Raw genomic sequence first — 8,556 nt, forward strand, 5'->3', positions numbered from 1 at the left:
GTGTACGAAACATGGAATGCCATCCCCAACACATATATAAACATGAAAAAGTATGCATTTGGAGTCCTGTCGATCTTCGGCTCCACATATGTATGTGAGCAGGTCTTCTCCAACATGAACTATATTAAAAGCAAACATCGATCATGCCTCACAGATGACAACTTGCAAGCCTGTGTGAAAATGAAGGTAACGTCTTACAGCCTTGATGTGCAGACACTGTGCACTGAGGTTCAGGAGCAAAAATCCCATTAACCAGGTAAATTAAATATTTTAATTAGCTATTAATTTGCAAAAATATATTTTACATTGTTAAGTGAAAAAGTCCTTTTTTTCTTCAGATTGACAGCTAACTGCACGATCCGGTCTATAGCATTAAGGTAAGAAACAATATATGCAGTGTTATATTTGTTTTAAATGTCGCAATGGTTTTGCTGCTCCCAGGTGTGTTTTTTTTCCTTCGGAAACGGGTCCAAGTGGCTCTTTATGTCTTAAAGGTTGCTGACCCCTGAACTAGGGAAAGAAGGAAGGGAGGGAGGAAGAGTGGGAAGGAAGGAAGCAGAAACCCATATCCTAGGAGCCATTGCCAAAACTGCAAGAGGATAGGTAGTTTGAAAACAAAGCAGTGATTTCTCATTTGTCGTTGCTTAGATCATCTTCTTTCTAAATCAACTTGATTTTAATATAGTTCACATAAAATAAAAAGCACTCATTTTAGTTGTATAGTTTGATGAATTTTGACAAATGTATATACCTATTTAACTACCACCACTATCCAGTATATGCATCACTGACCCCTCCAAAAATCTCTTCTTCCCCTTTTGCAGTCAAATATTTCTTCCTCCCATCCAAACCACTAGCCCTTAGCAACCACTGATAAAATTCCCTTCATTAAAGATTAGTTGGGCTCTTCTAGAATTTCACATAAATGAAATCATAATCTCTTCTGTCTGGTTTCTTTCATTCAGCATGTTTCTGAGGTTTACCCGTGTGTGTGTGTGTGTGTGTGTGTGTGTGTGTGTGTATCAAAAGTTTGTTCCTTTTATTAATGAACAGAATTCCAATGTACAGATATACCACAATCTATACATTCACCTGCTTATCAATCTTCAGGTCATTTCACATTGTGGTATTTATAATGAATAAAGTTGCTATTGAAATTCAAGTACAAGTCATTTTGTAGACATATGTTATTTACTCACTTCTTCTGGGTAAATAAATACCTACGAATAAAATGTCTGGTCATATGATAGTTTCACTGCTTGATTTCCAAACCAATAACATAAGATTCCTGGCTGATCTACTGTCTCACTAACATTTGTCAGTCTTAATTTTAGCCATCCTAAGTGGGTGTGAAGGGTCACATTCTGGTTATCTTTTATACTCCCCTACTGATGAATGATTTGAGAATCTTTTCATGTTCTTAGTTGTTATTCAAATTTTTTGGTGAAGTGTCTATTCAAATACTTATCCAAAATTTTATTGTTTTTGCTACAGTATTTAGTTGTAAAAGTGTCCCCTTTCCCCCAGTATTATGGATACTAGTTATTTGTCAATTATATAGAAACTCAAAGCCCAGTGCACAAAAATTCATGCACTCAAGGGGGGGGGCTCCCTCAGCCCTCATGGGATGTCCAACTTTTGGCCCGCTTTCCAAGGGATCAGGCCTAAGCTGTCAGTCAGATTTCCCTCTGGCAGCCCAGGAGCCTTCCAGGGATGTCCAACTGCTGCTTAGGCCACAACCGGACATCCTTAGCACTGACATCGAGGCAGGAGAGACTCCTGCAGCACCAATGTGCTCACAGCCATCAGTGTGGCTTGTGGCTGAGCAGAGCTCCCCCTGTGGAAGAGCCCTGACCAACAAGGGATAGCTCCTGCATTGAGCGTCTTATCCCTGGTGCTCATTTCAAGTCATAACAATCAGTCATTTTCAGTCAGTCCACCTTTAGGGTCAATTTGCAAATTACCCTTCTATTTTACAGGATAATATTTTCTTCCAGTCTGGAGCTTGCTTTTTGATCTTCTTGATATTATACTTCAAAGAGCAGAGTTTTCATTTTTATGAAATCCAGTTTATCTTTTATTTTTTTATCTGGATAGTAATTTGTGCCCTCTAAGCAATTTTTGCTTATGTCAAAGTCACAAAGATTTTCTTCTATAGTTTTTAGATTATTTGTACTCTTTAACTTTTGAAAAGACTATCTATTCCCATACTGAATAATCTCAACACGTCTATTGAAAATCAATTCACCAAATATGTGTTCTTTTTGTCTGTACTCTTATGTGTTTCCTGGATTGATATGATCTATACATCATCACCTTCAAACCTACTGTAGCTTTAACAGAGGTGGGAAACCTTTTATGTGCCAAGGGCCATTTGGATATTTATAACATCATGCACGGGCAATAAAAATTATCAACTTAAAAATTAGCTTGCTATATTTGGTCAAACATATTAACTCAACCCTAATGCCTTGGCAAGGCCAGACCAAATAATTTTGTAGTCCTTATAGGGCCATGGGCCAGACATTCCCCAGCCCTGCTTTAGAGCAAGGTATTATGGTTTTGCTTGTATTTATTTATTTGTTTATGTTTGTTGATAGAATTACATATATCCTCCTCCTCCCCCTCCCCCCCGCCACTGACCCGCTCCAGCCTGCTCCTGCCCTTTCCCCAGGCCTTCACTGCACTATTGTCTGTCCATGGATTATAAATCAGTTAGACACCATTGGAAATTTCTTCCAATTTCTAAATTTCTGGAAGTTCTTACCAGGAATGAGTATGGAATTTTGTAAAATACACTTTCTGCATCCATAGGGATATTTTTCCTCTTTTATTGTTATTATGATGAAATATAATTGATTTTAAATACCAATCAGGTTTATATTCCTAGAATAAAAACAATTAGTCAAAATGTATTATCCCTAAAAATATTACTTCAGCTACATTCTAAAGATTTTCATATACCGTATTAGCTTTTCATTTCCATTCAATTCAAATCTTTATCTAATTCCTCTCTAATTTCTTCTTTAAATCAGGAGTTATTTTAAAAACATATTATTTAATATATAAACATTTGGGAATTTTCCTAATATATTTCTATTATTACTTTCTAATATACTTTGTGATCAGAAAAAAATAGTCTGTATGACTTCAATACTCTGACATTAAAACTTTTAAAATTGTTGACCATATTATATATCTTGGTGACTATTCCATATGCATTTTAATATAATGGACATCTTGCTTTTGGAGGTGTAGTGGTTCATAAATGTGAATGAAATCAATGTGGTTATTAGTGTTTTTCAAGTCTTCTATCTTTATTTAGCACTAGAGGACTGATGCACGAATTCATGCATGGGGGGATCAGGGGTAGAGGGAAGGACTGTGGGAGATTGGCAGGCAGGACCCGATCTAGTTGTGTAGATGTGCTGAGGTAGAAGCAAGCAAAGACCACAGAGAGAAAGCCCCAAAAAGGCCTGAACACAAGATATACTCTAAGATGAAATTACAGCTCTACTTCTCTGCCCAAGCTTGGGCCGCCTCCCTCTCCCTGGGGCAGAGTTGGTGACAGACACACATTTTCTCCGGGCTCTGCCCTCAAGCATGATAGGTAGCTGACTTCAGCCTTAGGAACGCTAGCCAATCAGCAGTTGGGAACCCAGAAAGGCATGGGCTGAGCTAGAAATGGCTGACAAGGGAAGAAGGGCTAGCAGTGCACGTGGTGCAGTGACTGAGGTAAGATGGTGGCAGTGCTTACTTTACATCTTAGCAGTTAGGCTGCTGCCTTGCCCCTTCTGCCTCCTCTGAGCTGCTACTCTGTCACAATCAGTGTCAGGGTCACTCTCCTACAGGCTTCTTGGACCTAGATTCTCCAGTGTCAGAGCTTTAGCTGGGAGGGAGGGAGCAACCTTGGGGGGGGAGGGGAAGGACTGAGGGAAGTTGGCCAGCACAGGAGGTTGGCTGTGGGAGCACACTGACCACCAGGGGGAAGCTCCTAAATTGCCCTTCTGTGGTCAATGCATGTCATATTGACTGGTTGGACAGTTGTTCAGGTCGTTTGGTCATAATGGTCACTTAGGCTTTTATATAGAGAGATTGTTATATCTTCCTGATAAATCAATCCTTTAATCAGTATGAAATGTCTCTTTAAATTTTAAAATATTCTTTGTCTCAAAGTCTACTTTGTCTGACATTAATATAGCACTCCAGATTTCATAAGATTTCTTGTTATATTTCTTGTTATGTTTTTCTTCCCTCCTTTTAATGTTAGCCTGAATCCTTGTATTTAAAGTATATTTTTGTAGGCAGAATAAAGTTGAGTTTTTTTCTGTTTTATCTAATCTGACAATACCTGACTTTTAATTGAAGTGTTTATAACAGGTACATTTTAACTAATTATTTTGGCTTTGTAGATTTTTAATCACTATAAAATTTAGGAAATTTTTGGCCATTATTTTTCAGCTTACCCCTTCTTCTATAATTCCAATTACACTTAGGATAACCTCTTAATATTATCCCTACAAGACAATGAGGTGATATTAATATTTTCAGCTCTTTGTATTTTGTCCTTCAGTTTAGATAATTTTCATTTCTAAATACACTCAACTTCATAATGTTTTCTCATGCAGTAAACAATCTCCTATTAAGCCAATGCAGTGAATTTTGCTTGTCAGTTATTGTATTCTTAGCTCTAGAAGTTCCATTTTATTATTTTATATGTTCCACCACTTACTTAACTATTTTAATGTTTTCCTTTAAATGCTTGAACATATTTATAGATGTTTTAAAGTTCTCATCTTCTAATATCATCATGTTAGTCCTTTCTGAATATGCTTCTACTGATTGCCTTTTCTTATGAGTCATACTTTCATTTTCTTTGCACTTCTATAATAGTAATATTTTATTGGATGCTATATGTTACAAATGTTATATTTTTGAGTGTCTGGATTTTGTTTTGGGTGGCAGCTAAGTTACTTATAAATAATCCTGATATATTTTTTATAATTTATTTTAAGACTCATTAGGACAGGTCTAGAGTAGTCTCCATTCTCTGGTTATCTTAGCCCTATGGAAGCTTGACCATTCTTGGAGCCTAATTGAATTCCTCAGGTGTTCAATGAGTTATGTTAAATCTGGCTGATCATAGAGTAAACATCAAACAGCTATAATCACTGAGAAGTGTTCAGCACAAATCTCCCCCATGATTGTTCTTGTTGTACAACCTCATAGATGTTTACTCCATGGTGTATAGTGTTGTATTGAGTAAAAAACTTATAGCGATATGCCAATTTTCATAGCAGCATTGTTTACAATAGCCAAAAGGTAGAACAAATACAAATGACAATCAATACATTAATGGATAAAGAAAATATGGTATATACACACAATGGAATACTATTCATTCACTAAAGAAATGAAATTTTGATATATACTACAACATGGATGGATCTTGAAAACATTCTTTAGTGAAATAAGGCAAAACAAAACAACATTGTATGATTCTACTTATATGAGGTACCTAAAATAGGAAAATTCACAAAGCCTGAACACAGAATAGAAGTGAGTAGAGTCTAAGGGGGTAGGGTTGTTAACTTAAAAAAGCCATTGAAACCTGTAAAGGATTTTTTGTGAGTTTATTTGAGCCAAACTGTTGACATATACTGGGAAGCAGACCTCAACGAATTGAGATAATGCTCCAGAGAATGGTGGGTTACAACTGTTTTTATGCATTGCAGTAAAAGGAAAGGGACATAGGTGGGTTACATCAAATCCATTGGTGATGGACTAGAGAGGCGGGAGAAAGCAAAGCAGAAAAACCCCTGGGATTGGATAAAAAGTAAAATGATAGACATATTTAGGTGGGTGCAGGAACAATTAACATAACAATGAAGAAATTTGTGGTATCTTTCCTGGAGCCCAGCAAATTAGGTTGTGCCCCAAGGGGTCCAGAAAAAATGGAACTTACATGTTACCCAGACATTTCAAGGGTATATTATTATAGATGCAAAAAGACAGATAGACTCAGATAAATGTTGACCTTGTCAGTGAAGATACTGGCCTCAACACTGTCAACTATAACTGCTTTTAGTTCAAGTTTAATTTCAGATCATCCTTTGTGGTTACTTTACTTCTCCGAGTTTGCAAGACCACCATTCAGGTCTTCCCTGAGTTTGTCAGGTTGGCATGTGACCCCTTTCATTCATAGAGTGTAGTTATTGTTCAATGTGTATAGAACTTACATTGGATAATGAAAAAGTTTTGAGGATAGTTTTAATAGGAATACAGCATTGTGAACACATTTAATGCCACCAAATTGTATACTCACAAATGGTCAAAATAAGAGTATGCTAAGCATATTTTACCACAATAAAAACGTAATTTAAGAAGAGAACAATAGAGAAATATGTTATAGTTAGGGAACATTCAATGAATAAGTATGCTTCATAATAAAAGTTATATTTTGTTCAAAAAACTTAAGAAGACACCCCCAAGCAGATTTTTTACGGCTCTTTCTCCTGTATAGCTTCCTCCTCTTCAATATTCTGTGCTGTAAACTCAGCTACTTTAGATTTCCCAAATTCTGATATCTGTCTCTTTTAATCATTGAGATGGACATGTTCTTCTTGGGTGTACCTCCCAGTGCCATTCTCTGAAAAGTGGCCCCAGGCAGAAAGTCAAAGTAGTCATAGGGCTCAGATCATTTTCTATCTTTCAAAGATCAATCATGAGCTTCTGTATTATTCTGCTAGAGCTACTATAATAAAATACCACAGACTGGGTCACATAACAACAGAAATTTCTTTTCACACAGTCTAGAGACTAGGAGTAAAAGATCAAAATGTAAGCAATTTTGGTTTCTCCTGAGGCCTTTCTGCTTGTCTTGCAGATGTATCCTCACATAAACTTATCTTTATTTACACGTGCACCCCCTGTGTCCCTCCTGACTGTCCAAATTTTCTCTTCTTATAAGAACACTAGTTGTTATAAATGGAATTGTTTTCTTAGTTTCCCTTTCTGGTAGCTCTTTATTGGTGTATAAAATGCAACTGGTTTCTGGATTTTATATCCTGCTCCTCTACTGAATTCATTTATCAGTGATATTTTTTAGTAAAATCTGTAGGGTTCTCTATGTACAGTACCATGTCATTTGCAAATAATGACAATTTTACATCTTCCTTTCCAATTTGGATGCCATTTATTTCTTCTTCTTGTCTGGTTGTTGTGGCTACTACTTCCAGTACTATGTTGAATAAGGGTGGTAAAAGTGGGCATCCTTGTATTGTTCCTGATCTTAAGAGAAACACTTATAGTTTTTGCCCATTGAGTATGGTGTTGGCTGTGGGTTTGTAAAAAATGGCCTTTATTACTTGAAGTATGTTCCCTCTATTCCCACTTTGCTGAGAGTTTTACCATATGGGCACTAGACCATGTGATTTTTACCCTTTATTTTGTTTATGTGCTATATCATATTTATTGATTTGTGGACATTGTATCTATCTTGCATCTGCAGAATAAATCCCACTTGATTATAATATATGATCTCTTCCATTTACAATTACATCAAAATAATAAAATACCTAAGAATAAATTTAACCAAGGAAGTAAAACACCTGTACTTGGTAAATTATAAGACACCAAAGAAAGAAACTTAAGATAATACAAATAAGCAGAAGTATATACCATGTTCATGGATAGGAAGAATTAACATCATTAAAATATCCATACTACACAAAGCAATCTATAGATTCAATGAAATTCATATCAAAATATCAATGGCAGCCAAGCTGATGTGGCTTAGTGGATTAGTGTAGTCCCATGCACCAAGGGGTCAACAGTTCAATTCTCAGTCAGGGCACATGCCTGGGTTGTAGGTTCTATCCCCAGTAGGGTACGTGCAGGAGGCAGCTGATAGATGTTTCTCTCTTATCAACGTTTCTATCTCTCTCTCCCTCTTCCTTCTTCTCTATCTGAAAATTAGGAAAGACATTAAAAACATATTCCATATTATATTTCACAGAACTAGAACAAATATTTCAAAAATGTATATGGAATCACAGAAGATCCTGAATGGCCACAGCAATCTTGAGAAAGAAGAGCAAAGTTGGAGGAATCATGCTACTTAATATAAAACTGCTAGTGGTCCAGTGCATGGATTTGTGCACATTGAAAAGAAATTAATTAGAATTCCTGGGGTGGCACTGTGGCTTGAAGGGTTTCTGTGGAGTGAGGGGGAGGAGAGAAGAAAACTCATGCTGGGGTCTTCAGGCTTACAGGGACTAATGCAGGTGGTGGCCAGAGGGATGGGACTGGGTAAGATGGGGCTGGATATGCCCTGGTGCCAACCTCCTGCAGTCCCTACCAGGTCAGCAACACCTGGGGCACCGCAGCATCTGTGGAGTGAGCGGGGTCCCTCGGGCAGGTGGGGTCCCTCTGCCTGGCCTGCAGGGATCTGGCCGAAACCGGATCTCTGACATCCCCTGAAGGGTCCCAGAGTGTAAGAGGGCACTCTGCAAAGTTGCTGTTGTACAGGGTGTGGAACACAAACACAAGTGTTCA

This window comes from Pipistrellus kuhlii, unplaced genomic scaffold (genome assembly GCF_014108245.1).
Source record: "Pipistrellus kuhlii isolate mPipKuh1 unplaced genomic scaffold, mPipKuh1.p scaffold_m20_p_19, whole genome shotgun sequence".
NCBI classification, from domain to species: domain Eukaryota; kingdom Metazoa; phylum Chordata; class Mammalia; order Chiroptera; family Vespertilionidae; genus Pipistrellus; species Pipistrellus kuhlii.